The sequence below is a fragment of the Mus pahari genome, chromosome 10 (assembly GCF_900095145.1).
Source record: "Mus pahari chromosome 10, PAHARI_EIJ_v1.1, whole genome shotgun sequence".
NCBI lineage: Eukaryota > Metazoa > Chordata > Mammalia > Rodentia > Muridae > Mus > Mus pahari.
Window position 1 is genome coordinate 108,589,069 of NC_034599.1, and position 9,666 is coordinate 108,598,734.

At 45.0% G+C, this 9,666-nt stretch overlaps 1 pseudogene; it reads right to left on the reverse strand.

Moving 5' to 3' along the window:
• Positions 1 to 332: 332 nt before the first annotated feature.
• On the reverse strand, positions 333 to 451 carry LOC115064955 (annotated as a pseudogene).
• Between the last annotated feature and the right edge of the window lie 9,215 nt (positions 452 to 9,666).

A 9,666-nucleotide genomic window follows, 5' to 3' on the forward strand; every position in this document is an offset into this window, starting at 1 on the left:
GAGGTGGAGCGCGGCGGTGGGGGTTGGGGCCAAGGGTTGGCTATCAAGAAAGAGTGACAGGCCAGTGTTAGGGGAAACGTGCCTAGGCTTTTGCTGGTATCTGAAAAAGAGGCAAAGAAGAAGAAAAGAAGAAAGGGCGCTTTTGCTTAGAGCCAGGCTGCAAATCTGACTTCAGAGGGCACCAGGTTCGAGGCTCTTGTATTCCAGGATGAAGGATTGCACCAGGAACACATAGTTAGAAATAAAAATAGACACAGTTTATTAAGGGAAAAAAAGGTAGTTGGGAGGATGAGGGTGGGCCAGTGAGCAGAGGCAAAAGCTCCCCAGAAGAAAGCTTACAGCACCCAGTATTCTCAGGCGGTCTCCCATCCAAGTACTAACCGAGCCTGACCCTGCTGAGCTTCCAAGATCATTTGGGATCAGGCGCATTCAGGGTGACATAGCCGTAGACCTCATTTTGTGTCACAGCTGTTTCTGCGCATGCATGCCGTGAGAGGGAGTTGGCTGCTGCTGTTCACTGCAGTCTGCCTTTTTCTTCAGTCTGGGGCCCGGCATATGAGATGCTTGCCCCCATCCGCAAGGTCAGCCTTCTGTCTTACACAACTCTGAAAACACCTTCACAGACATGCCTAGCCACGTGTCTGAGGTGACTCTAAATCTAGTCAAGTTGACAAGAAGATTAACTATCCTACGACCTAATAAAATGAAAAATTTGCACTCTGTGAAAGTCCTGTTGAGAGGGTAAAAAGGCAAACTATAGGCAGGGGAGGGGAGATATTTGCAGACTACATATTTGACAAGGGATTTTCAACTGCAAGCTGTAAAGAACTCTTACAACTTGAACTGAAATATTACACAGGCAATCCAACTTAGAGAGTGGATAAAAGATACCAACAGATATTTCACTATAGATGAAACCACAAGAAGATGTTTAATATCATGAGCCATCCAGAAACTGTAAGTTAAATTCCTAATAAGCAATACAGATATATCTCTCAGAAGAACTAAAACAATTTCTTCAAGATTTATCTTATTTCTTTAAAGTATGTAAATAAGTATAAATCTGTGTGTGGCTATGTGCACAAGGGTACAGGTGTCCACAAAAGCCAGACTAGCATGGGGCTGGAGTTACAGGCTGTGTGAGCCTCCTTGAGGTGGGAGCTCAAACCAGACTTGGATCCTCAGGAACAGCAGTTAGTACTCTTAACCACTAAGACGACCCCACCCCAAGTCTTTTAAAATAGTAAATAGCATCAAATCCTAGAAAGACTATAGAGAAACACGGCCATTCATGTGTTGCTGTGATGTTGTAAAAGGGTGTAACACGATAGTAAACAATTTGGGAGTTTCTTATTAGAAATAAACATGTACCACGTTTGGTAGCTTATACTATAAATTTTATGTGGATTATTGACAGGACCTAGAGAAGGAGCCTCTTGTCCCAGCAGTGAGTCATTGCCTGGATTGCATTGGCCTCTGAGCATCCTTGGGAGGGAGTTTCTAGATAGTGTTCACAGCACTGTGAAGACCCACCTAAATATGGGCACCCAAAATCCATTTGCTGAAGTCCTAGGCTGAGAGAAAGCAAACTGGGCACATGCACCGGTCTCTGTCTGCTTCTGGCTCCGGATACAATGTAACCTCACTCTCCTGCAGATGCAACTTCTCCACCATGAAGGTCTGAACTGGGAGCCGGCACAAATCCATTCTTTTCAGATTGCTTTTCCTGGGGGTATTTTATCATAGCAACAGAAAAAGTAATGAATATACCATGCTATCCAGAAATTGCAATTTGAGTATTTATTCCAGGCAAATGAAAATTCACATCTATAACAAATTCGCACAGCAATGTTTACATCTTTATTTGGTTATAACCCCAAACTAGAAGTAACCCAAATGTACTTTATTGGGTAAATGGGTAGGTAAACTATGGTACAGCCATACCATGGAATACTACTCAGTGATGTAAGATACCAATCCATGCAATAACTTGGATGGACCACAAGCAACTTATACAGATTGAAAAATGCTAATCTGAAAAGGTTGTGATATACCGCTCCCATTTACATAAAATTCTTGTAATAAATTATAGCAATGAGGGATCATAGATACACTAATTCTGTAATGCCATGGATCCTGACCATGGAAATCCCACATATCCACATGAGATAAAATTGCTTCGACCTAACTATACATAGGCAGGGTGAAGAAGGGAGGGAGAGGGAGGGGACCAGGGAGAAAGATTTGGAGAAATGCAGCTAAGGTAGATAGATTAAATCAACATCAATTTCCTGATTGTGATATTGTATGATAGTTATGTAAAACGTTGCCATGGGGGAAAACAGGGTTAATTGAGGGAGTTCAGGGCATCTCTTTATTATTCTTCACTGTGAATGAAGCAGAATTAGGACCAAAGGCAATTAAAGAGGGTATCTGTAATTATCTCAAAATAAAAAGTTAAAAATAAAAAGCCCATAACACTCATCTCGAGTGAACATCCTTCATAGAGGACCCCAGCCAGCAGCTAGGGCTGAGCCTGTGAGCATCCTCCATAGAGGATCCCAGCCAGTGGCTAGCCCTGAGCCTGTGAGCATCCTCCATAGAGGACCCCAGCTAGCAGTTGGTGCTGAGCCTGTGAACGTCCTCTATAGAGGACTCCAGCCAGCGGCTAGGACAGAGCCTATGAGCATCCTCCATAGAGGACCCCAGCCAGTGGCTAGGGCTGAGCCTGTGAGCAGCCTCCATAGAGGATCCCAGCCAGTGAGTGGCTAGGGCTGAGTCTATACCACTTGCTCTCTGATGTAGACTAAGGCCAGGTCTTCAGGTCTTCAAGACCCATGAAGGTTCAGTCTACATCATGCTGCCTGAAGCTGCCTTCCTCAGTCTCCACTTAAAGTTGGGGAACTGCAGCATCAGGCACTGGAAGCTTCCCTATTGAGCGAGATTTATTCCTGGTGTCCTTTGCTGTGGTGGGTTTGTATTCGTGTGCTCACAAAGGAGTTGCATGCCCAAATATAGACTAATGGTGTTAAGGGGGTAGAGACTATTCACTTACTGTGTCATGAGGTGAAATCTTTGACTTGGTGAAACTTAGATAAGATAATCAGAATGGAGTCTATGTTTGAATCCTGGTTCCTCTCTAAGCAAAGGCAGAGAAGCTTCCCCAAAGAGATACCTGTGCTCTGTGTCCTTACCCATCAGGGTGTTCTGTGTGGCCTCGAGACTCACCAGTGCCAGGTAAGGCACTTGGACCCTGTAGTTTCATCACTGTGAGCCAAAATAGACATCTTTTTTTAAAAAATATATTTATTTTTGGTTTACATATATATATATATATATATATATATATATACATATATTATGTATTTTGTTTTTATTTATGTATATATCTGTATATATGTATGCCATACCTAGTGCTCACAGAGGCCAGAGGAAGGTATTGGGTCCTCTAGTGTTGGGCTTACAAGAAACTATTGTGTACCATGCAATGTGGAAGCTGAGAGCTGAACTTGGATCCTCTGTGAGAAGAGTGAATGCACTTTGAACTGCTTCAGCCACAACATCTTTTCATTTCTGTTTTGCTTTTTAAGATGGTCAAATACATCCACTTTCCACCAAAGTCTTTGCAGTAGATGGCTTCCGTCTTTATTTTCTCTCTCTTTCCCTCTTCCCACTCCTCACCCCCTCTTTGATATATCCAGTTTGACCCAGTCTTGATGTGTGTGATGACCTTTCAGTCTTCCTATGTCCACCTGGGATTACAGGTGTGCACCTTCATGTCTAGTTTTATGTGGTGCAGGGAGGTGGGACTCAGGGCTCTGTGTGCATAAGGAAAACACGCTGTCTGCGAGCTGCGTCCTCGGCTGTAGAGTCATTCTCAGAGCCAGTATTTTATCCCAATCATTTAACTATTACCTATGAGTAAGTGGGAAAATTAGATCATAGCCCGTCAATCAATTACCCAGCAGTCCACAGACTCAAAGTTCACAGCATAAACAGATAGGCGAGAGAGAAAACAATTACCGCTGATGTGGACCAATCATGCCCAGAGCAGAATCCCAAGCACTCCTTCAAGTAGAACAGGAGAAAGGATTTTAGTTACTTTCCAAAGCAGAATGAAGACTTCTGAGGTCAAGAACATGTTGCTGATTCTCCCGGGTGCCATGGTGAAGTGAAACCTGGCAATTGTTTTGAAGAGAACATTCAAGAATTTCTTTGTTCCATCTGTTACTCAGAATAGAAGTAAAATCCTAAAAATAGTGATTGAGAGAAGTGAAATTGTACAAACAAGGATCCTCCGAGTCTTTCTAAGACCTCAGAGCTGCTGAGCAAGATTTTCTCCTTAGATACCCACAGTGGCAGGCCAATCACTCTGTTAGGCTTTCCCCTTTAAATCCACAGGTTTGGAAGTGTTCCCAGTAAGTCTTTAATGTTGTCCACTAGCTGAGCAGCGTGGTGCCAAGCCTGCAGTCCCCGTACCCTGAGCGGCAGGAGGATCTGAGCGAGCCTCATAGCCTGTGTCTCAGAAAAGCAGACAGAGGACTGGGAGGTTAGCCCGGTGCTAGAGCCTTTGTCTAGCATGCGTGAGAACCTAAGTTCAAATTTTAGGACTTCAAAACTTAAAGTGTGTGTGTGTGTGTGTGTATGTGTGTGTGTGTCCCTGCACACACACACACATACACAAATGCACACAAAGGAATTCACTTTTAAGGTGAATTGATTATATTTTCTTAAAAGTTAATATTTGTGTGTATGTGTGTGCCTCTGTGTGCCAGGTGCAGATCCCTGCAGTGTCAGAAAAGGCCATCAAAGACGGTCTAGCTGGACTTGCAGGCAGTTGTGAGCTGGCAGGTGTGGGTGCTAAGAGATGGACTCAGGTCCTCTAGAAGAACAGCAAGCACTGTTAGCCACTGACCCATCTCTCCAGCCTCAGGAGCTGCCACAGAACACCAGAGGCTCTGGCCCTGGTCTCTTTGTGGAGTGCTGTCGGTTCCACCCAGAAGCCAGTGCAGTCAGGACCCCTTGCCAGATGTGCCTTTATCCCAACTCAAGTCGCAGATGAAGCTTTATTGACTGATGGTGATTTCTGGAAATTTCCTACTTAATGGTATGTTTAATTCTTAGAAACATGGTTTTCTTTATCCCAGCAAAATCCCATAACATTGAATGTGAACAGAGTTTAAGTTTTAAGTCTCTCATTTCTGATTCTCTTGGTCACTGGTACTCTCTGGAGAAGTTCGGCCACACCATGCATTACTTACTAAGACACCCACCCTGCTGTCTAGGATGTTTTCAGTGCTAAGTAATCAAAGCCACCAGCTCACTCCTGATGTCATCATTGTTACTGTTGTCACTGTTAATCTTGGCATCGAGGTAAGCATCACTGGGCAGCCACTTGCTTCCCTGTAATTGTATGTCACTATTGGATCCAGATATCATACTAGTAGGTTTAAAGCATTATTATTGCCTAGAGCCCTCTCTTGATTTGTAATGAACCAGATGTAGCTTTCATAATTCCTAGACCAGCAGCAGGTAACAACGACTTCTTCCTTCAGCCTTCTGTTCTGTGTGTCTGGTTTTGCTCTCACATTGGGTCTTGCTATGACTTCTGTTGTGGGTTTGATTTTTTTTTTCTAGAGGAGATGTGAAGAAAACATCTTCTCACCCACCCACCCAGCTAGGGCACCAATGACAGATCAAAGAAATTACTCTACCCAAGTCCAACATGGTGAGCCAATGAGTTTATTGGGTTACTTATAGGAGCAGAGAAGACTCAAAGGTAGCTCCATCACTAAGATGCTCACCCTAGTATGGGTGTCAACTCTGAACATTGTATCCCTGAAGCTCTCTGTACAGCTTGCATGTAGCTCAGCGTTTCAGAGGTCACTTGCACACAGCTAGGCTTGGAGACTTTCCTCCCAGGTCACTGTTTGCTACTTCCATAAGGTTGGGGAATGACCTGTGAGTTTTGTTAATTTCAGGAACTTCTTGAGACTTGCAAGTTGTTTACTTCCTGAGTTTTATGATTCTCTCTCTTAAAGATAATGTTTCAACCAGAAGGAAATTGTTATACAATATTCTTTAGAGATCCTTCTGCCTCAGCTCCCTAAGCGTTGGGATTACATATGCCAATATACCCTAGTCTGAGTCCTATGTACATGGCAGTTTCTGGTGAATGTACAAAGAATTCCTGTGTCTGGCTGCATTAGCAACTGGCTCCTTCCCTTATCCTTGTTACATTCTGTCACAGCAAGTAGCTGGTGGCTGATGTTAAATCTATCCTGACCCAGAGGATTTTAAATATGATTTCTATCCACAGCTACTGTGATAGTTGTTTGACTTACAACAAGCCTTGCTGTGCTTAATGTGGGACTTGATATTAGTGTTTCTCATGGTCCAATCTGTGGTGGGTAATGCTGACTTTGGCCCAGTAGCCAGAGACATTGCTCTAAACAATTTATATCCCGGCAGAACAGATGCTACGATTTCATTATTGTGGACTGCTATCAGCTCTACCCAGAAGTCAGTGCAGCCAGTAGCCTTTGCCAAGCTCGTCCCCATCTCAATTGACATGACAGACACAGCTTTATTGATGCTGCCTTCTGGAAATTTCCTACTTACCAATATGTTTGATTTTTGGAAACATGATTTATTTTATTCCCCCAAAAGTCCTATAACACTGAATATGAGCAGAGGGCTTAAGATAAGGTTTTTAAATTGCTCATTTCTGGTTTACTTGGTCACTGATAAATAGATAATTCTGGACATTTAACTGTGGTAATCCATATATTTTGACACTGGTTGGATTGTTGCACACACTGCATTCCCTGGTCTGTCTGATCCAACATGGCGCTGTGCCAGTGACCACTATAAACTACATGTTTCCAAAACTACACCTCAAGCTCAGGTTCCAGACTGAGCCCAACTCAGAATATACACAGCTGTGCTAATTGGCCAGTGAGGGAAGAAGACCAGCCAATGTCTGGGAGGCTGTGGAAGCTGCCTCTGTGTCTCTCTCAACCTCAGCAAAGTCCCTTTAAGAATGAGGGTGGCTCTGAGGATTTGTTGGGTAGGACACTGTAAGGAGTAAAATCAAAGCCTCTCAAGTCCCTCCTAAACAGTCGGCTAGGCCTTACTTAACAGAGGTACAGCCCTCGCCCCTTTAGCGGGTATGCATGTGTGTGCTGTATGAACACAGGTGTGTGCAGGTATGTGTACATGTAGAGGCTGGAAGAGGGTGTTGGGTGCCCTGCGTTCTCTGTTGTACTCCTTTGAAACACTGTCTCTCACTGAAGCTGGGGCTAGGTTGAGAACTCCCATTTCCATTCCCCACAGCTCTGAGGTTACAGGCACATGTTCAGGAACCCCTGGCTTTTCACATGGGTGCTGAGGATGCAGGCTGAGGTCTTTGTGCTTGGGGAGCGAAGGTTCTTCCTCTGAGCTGTCTCCCCAGTGCTGAGGTAGAGTTTTATTTTGTAAGACTTAGTTCTATTATTTTAAGAATTATTTAGTTAGTTATGTGTACTTGTGTTTACCTGCACTTATTAATATGTATCACATATGTGCAGGACCCCCCCAGAGATCAAAAGAGGGCATCAGATTTCCTGAAACTGGAGTCACGGGCGATTTTGACCAAATCCAGGTCCCTGGCAAGGATAGTAAACACTCTTAACCACTGAGCCTTATCTCCATCCCTGGTTTATTGTTTTAAATCGTGTGAGTGCGTGCGTGCATGCGTGCCTGTGTGTGTGTGTGTGTGTGTGTGTGTGCCCATGAGTGACTGTGTCTGTTGAGGCAGAGGTGTCAGACCCTCTGGGGCTGGAGTTACAGGGGGTTGTGAGCCACCTGATGTGGGTGCTGAAGACAGAATTCTGGCCGGATGCAAGCAGATACAAGCAGAGCATACCCTTAACTAGTAACCCTACATTCCAGCCCCTAAGGTAGGGTTTTTAAACATCCTCTTCAGCGTGTGGGGGTTAGCTTCTGGGAACGCATCCATGAAAGCAAATCCGGTAGGAGCCAGGACAGCTTGGCCTGAAGGAGAGAACATGGACGTGCGATCAAAAGAGCTGAAAGGTTGATCAGTGAATCTCTCATGTCTTGGTCGTTAGCTGCTTTTGGAGGTCGGTAGGTCGTGTTGTGCTCTATTTCACAGGAAGTTCTGGAAGGGACAGGATAAGCTCTAATGCCTTTCTGTAGAGCAGGTCCAGTCTACATCGGCAGTGGGATGGGGGTAGAGCAAGGACAAGGGACCACTGTGAAGTGGTCCTTGATTTCAAGGACCTCAGAGCTAAGGTCACGGAACGAAAGGGAAACCACTGAAGCTCACACTGCGCTGCTCTGACTTCTAACATGGGAATTTCACAGAGCAGAGATGGCAGGGAGTGGCATGATCAGAGATGCCTACTGAACCACATCTGCAGTGATGTTTGTGTCAGCAGTTATGGAGCAGGGACAGAGGCCTGGGTGATGGGACCCTGAGTGAGAGGGACAGAAGTGTGGGCTACTTCTAAAGAAGCAACGATAACAAATCCTTCATGAGATCTTGCAGGCTGGTGTGGAGAGAGGAAAAATACAGGTCCCCAGGCGAGCTTTGATTATGGAAGCCCTGAGGCAGGAGGAGTGCCCGGAATCCGGGAGGAATACCAAAATGAGGCTTTGGCTCTGCCAGCATTACTGACCATCTCCACGCTCTCAAGGCCCTGAGAAAGCAGGGATAAATAGAACTCTGCAGTGGGAAGTGCAACAGTGGAATTTAGGTTGTGTTGGCTGGAGTAAATAAAATATACGGAACGTTAACCAACCCCAAGCACAAGAGACATGGGAGAATCTAAAAGAAAAGCTTATCTCAGGAATAGTGGCTTGTCTATAGCCCCAAGCTTGCCCTTTGGAGTCTCCAGCAAATTTTCCAGGCTGAGGGTAAATGAAGTTTGCCATACTTGGGAATGACTTTTTTCTTTCTCCGAGGCCCAAGCATGTACCATGCAGCATATACTATTTATCCAAACGTCGGGTTTGCGGAGTGTACTGTATTTTGTTTGGAACATGAGGAGAAGCCCCGTCTCCCCCACCCCCATCTGCTCACTGCAGCTGTGCTTCTTGCTCAAGATCAAGGCAGTGCACATCTCAGCATGGCTCAGGGAGGGGATCACAAGGCCCTACCTCCAGCTCAGGAGTTTCTGGCAAGTAGGTCGCTGCAGGGGGAATGGGGGTCATTCACTCTTCATGGGTGTGGTGGAGAGCTTAGGCTATCTGTGATGTGGGGAGCGGGCTCCACAGTGATGCTTCTGCTGGAGGCACTAATTGAACACAGTGGGTACAAAACTAAAACAAAAAGAACATGACCATGACAGGGCATAATGGGGCTGGATATGATCGTCACACATAGATGTCAAATAATTAATTACAGCTGTCCTTTAGAAAAGGGAGAAGACAAGAAATGGTGCTTTTGTTTATGGTCACCCCCTTATCTCTGGTTGGCTACTTCACCCTGACTCTATCACTGGTGTGTTTGGGTGCATGTGGACATGTGCTACGTACTCTATAAAGACCTTTTGGTCCACAGCATTTACCTGCCACACAAGAAAGCAACTGGCATCCACAAATGATCTTGCGGAGATATTACTGGCATTGTTAGAGTCAGAGTCTGGGCCCTGACAGTCACAA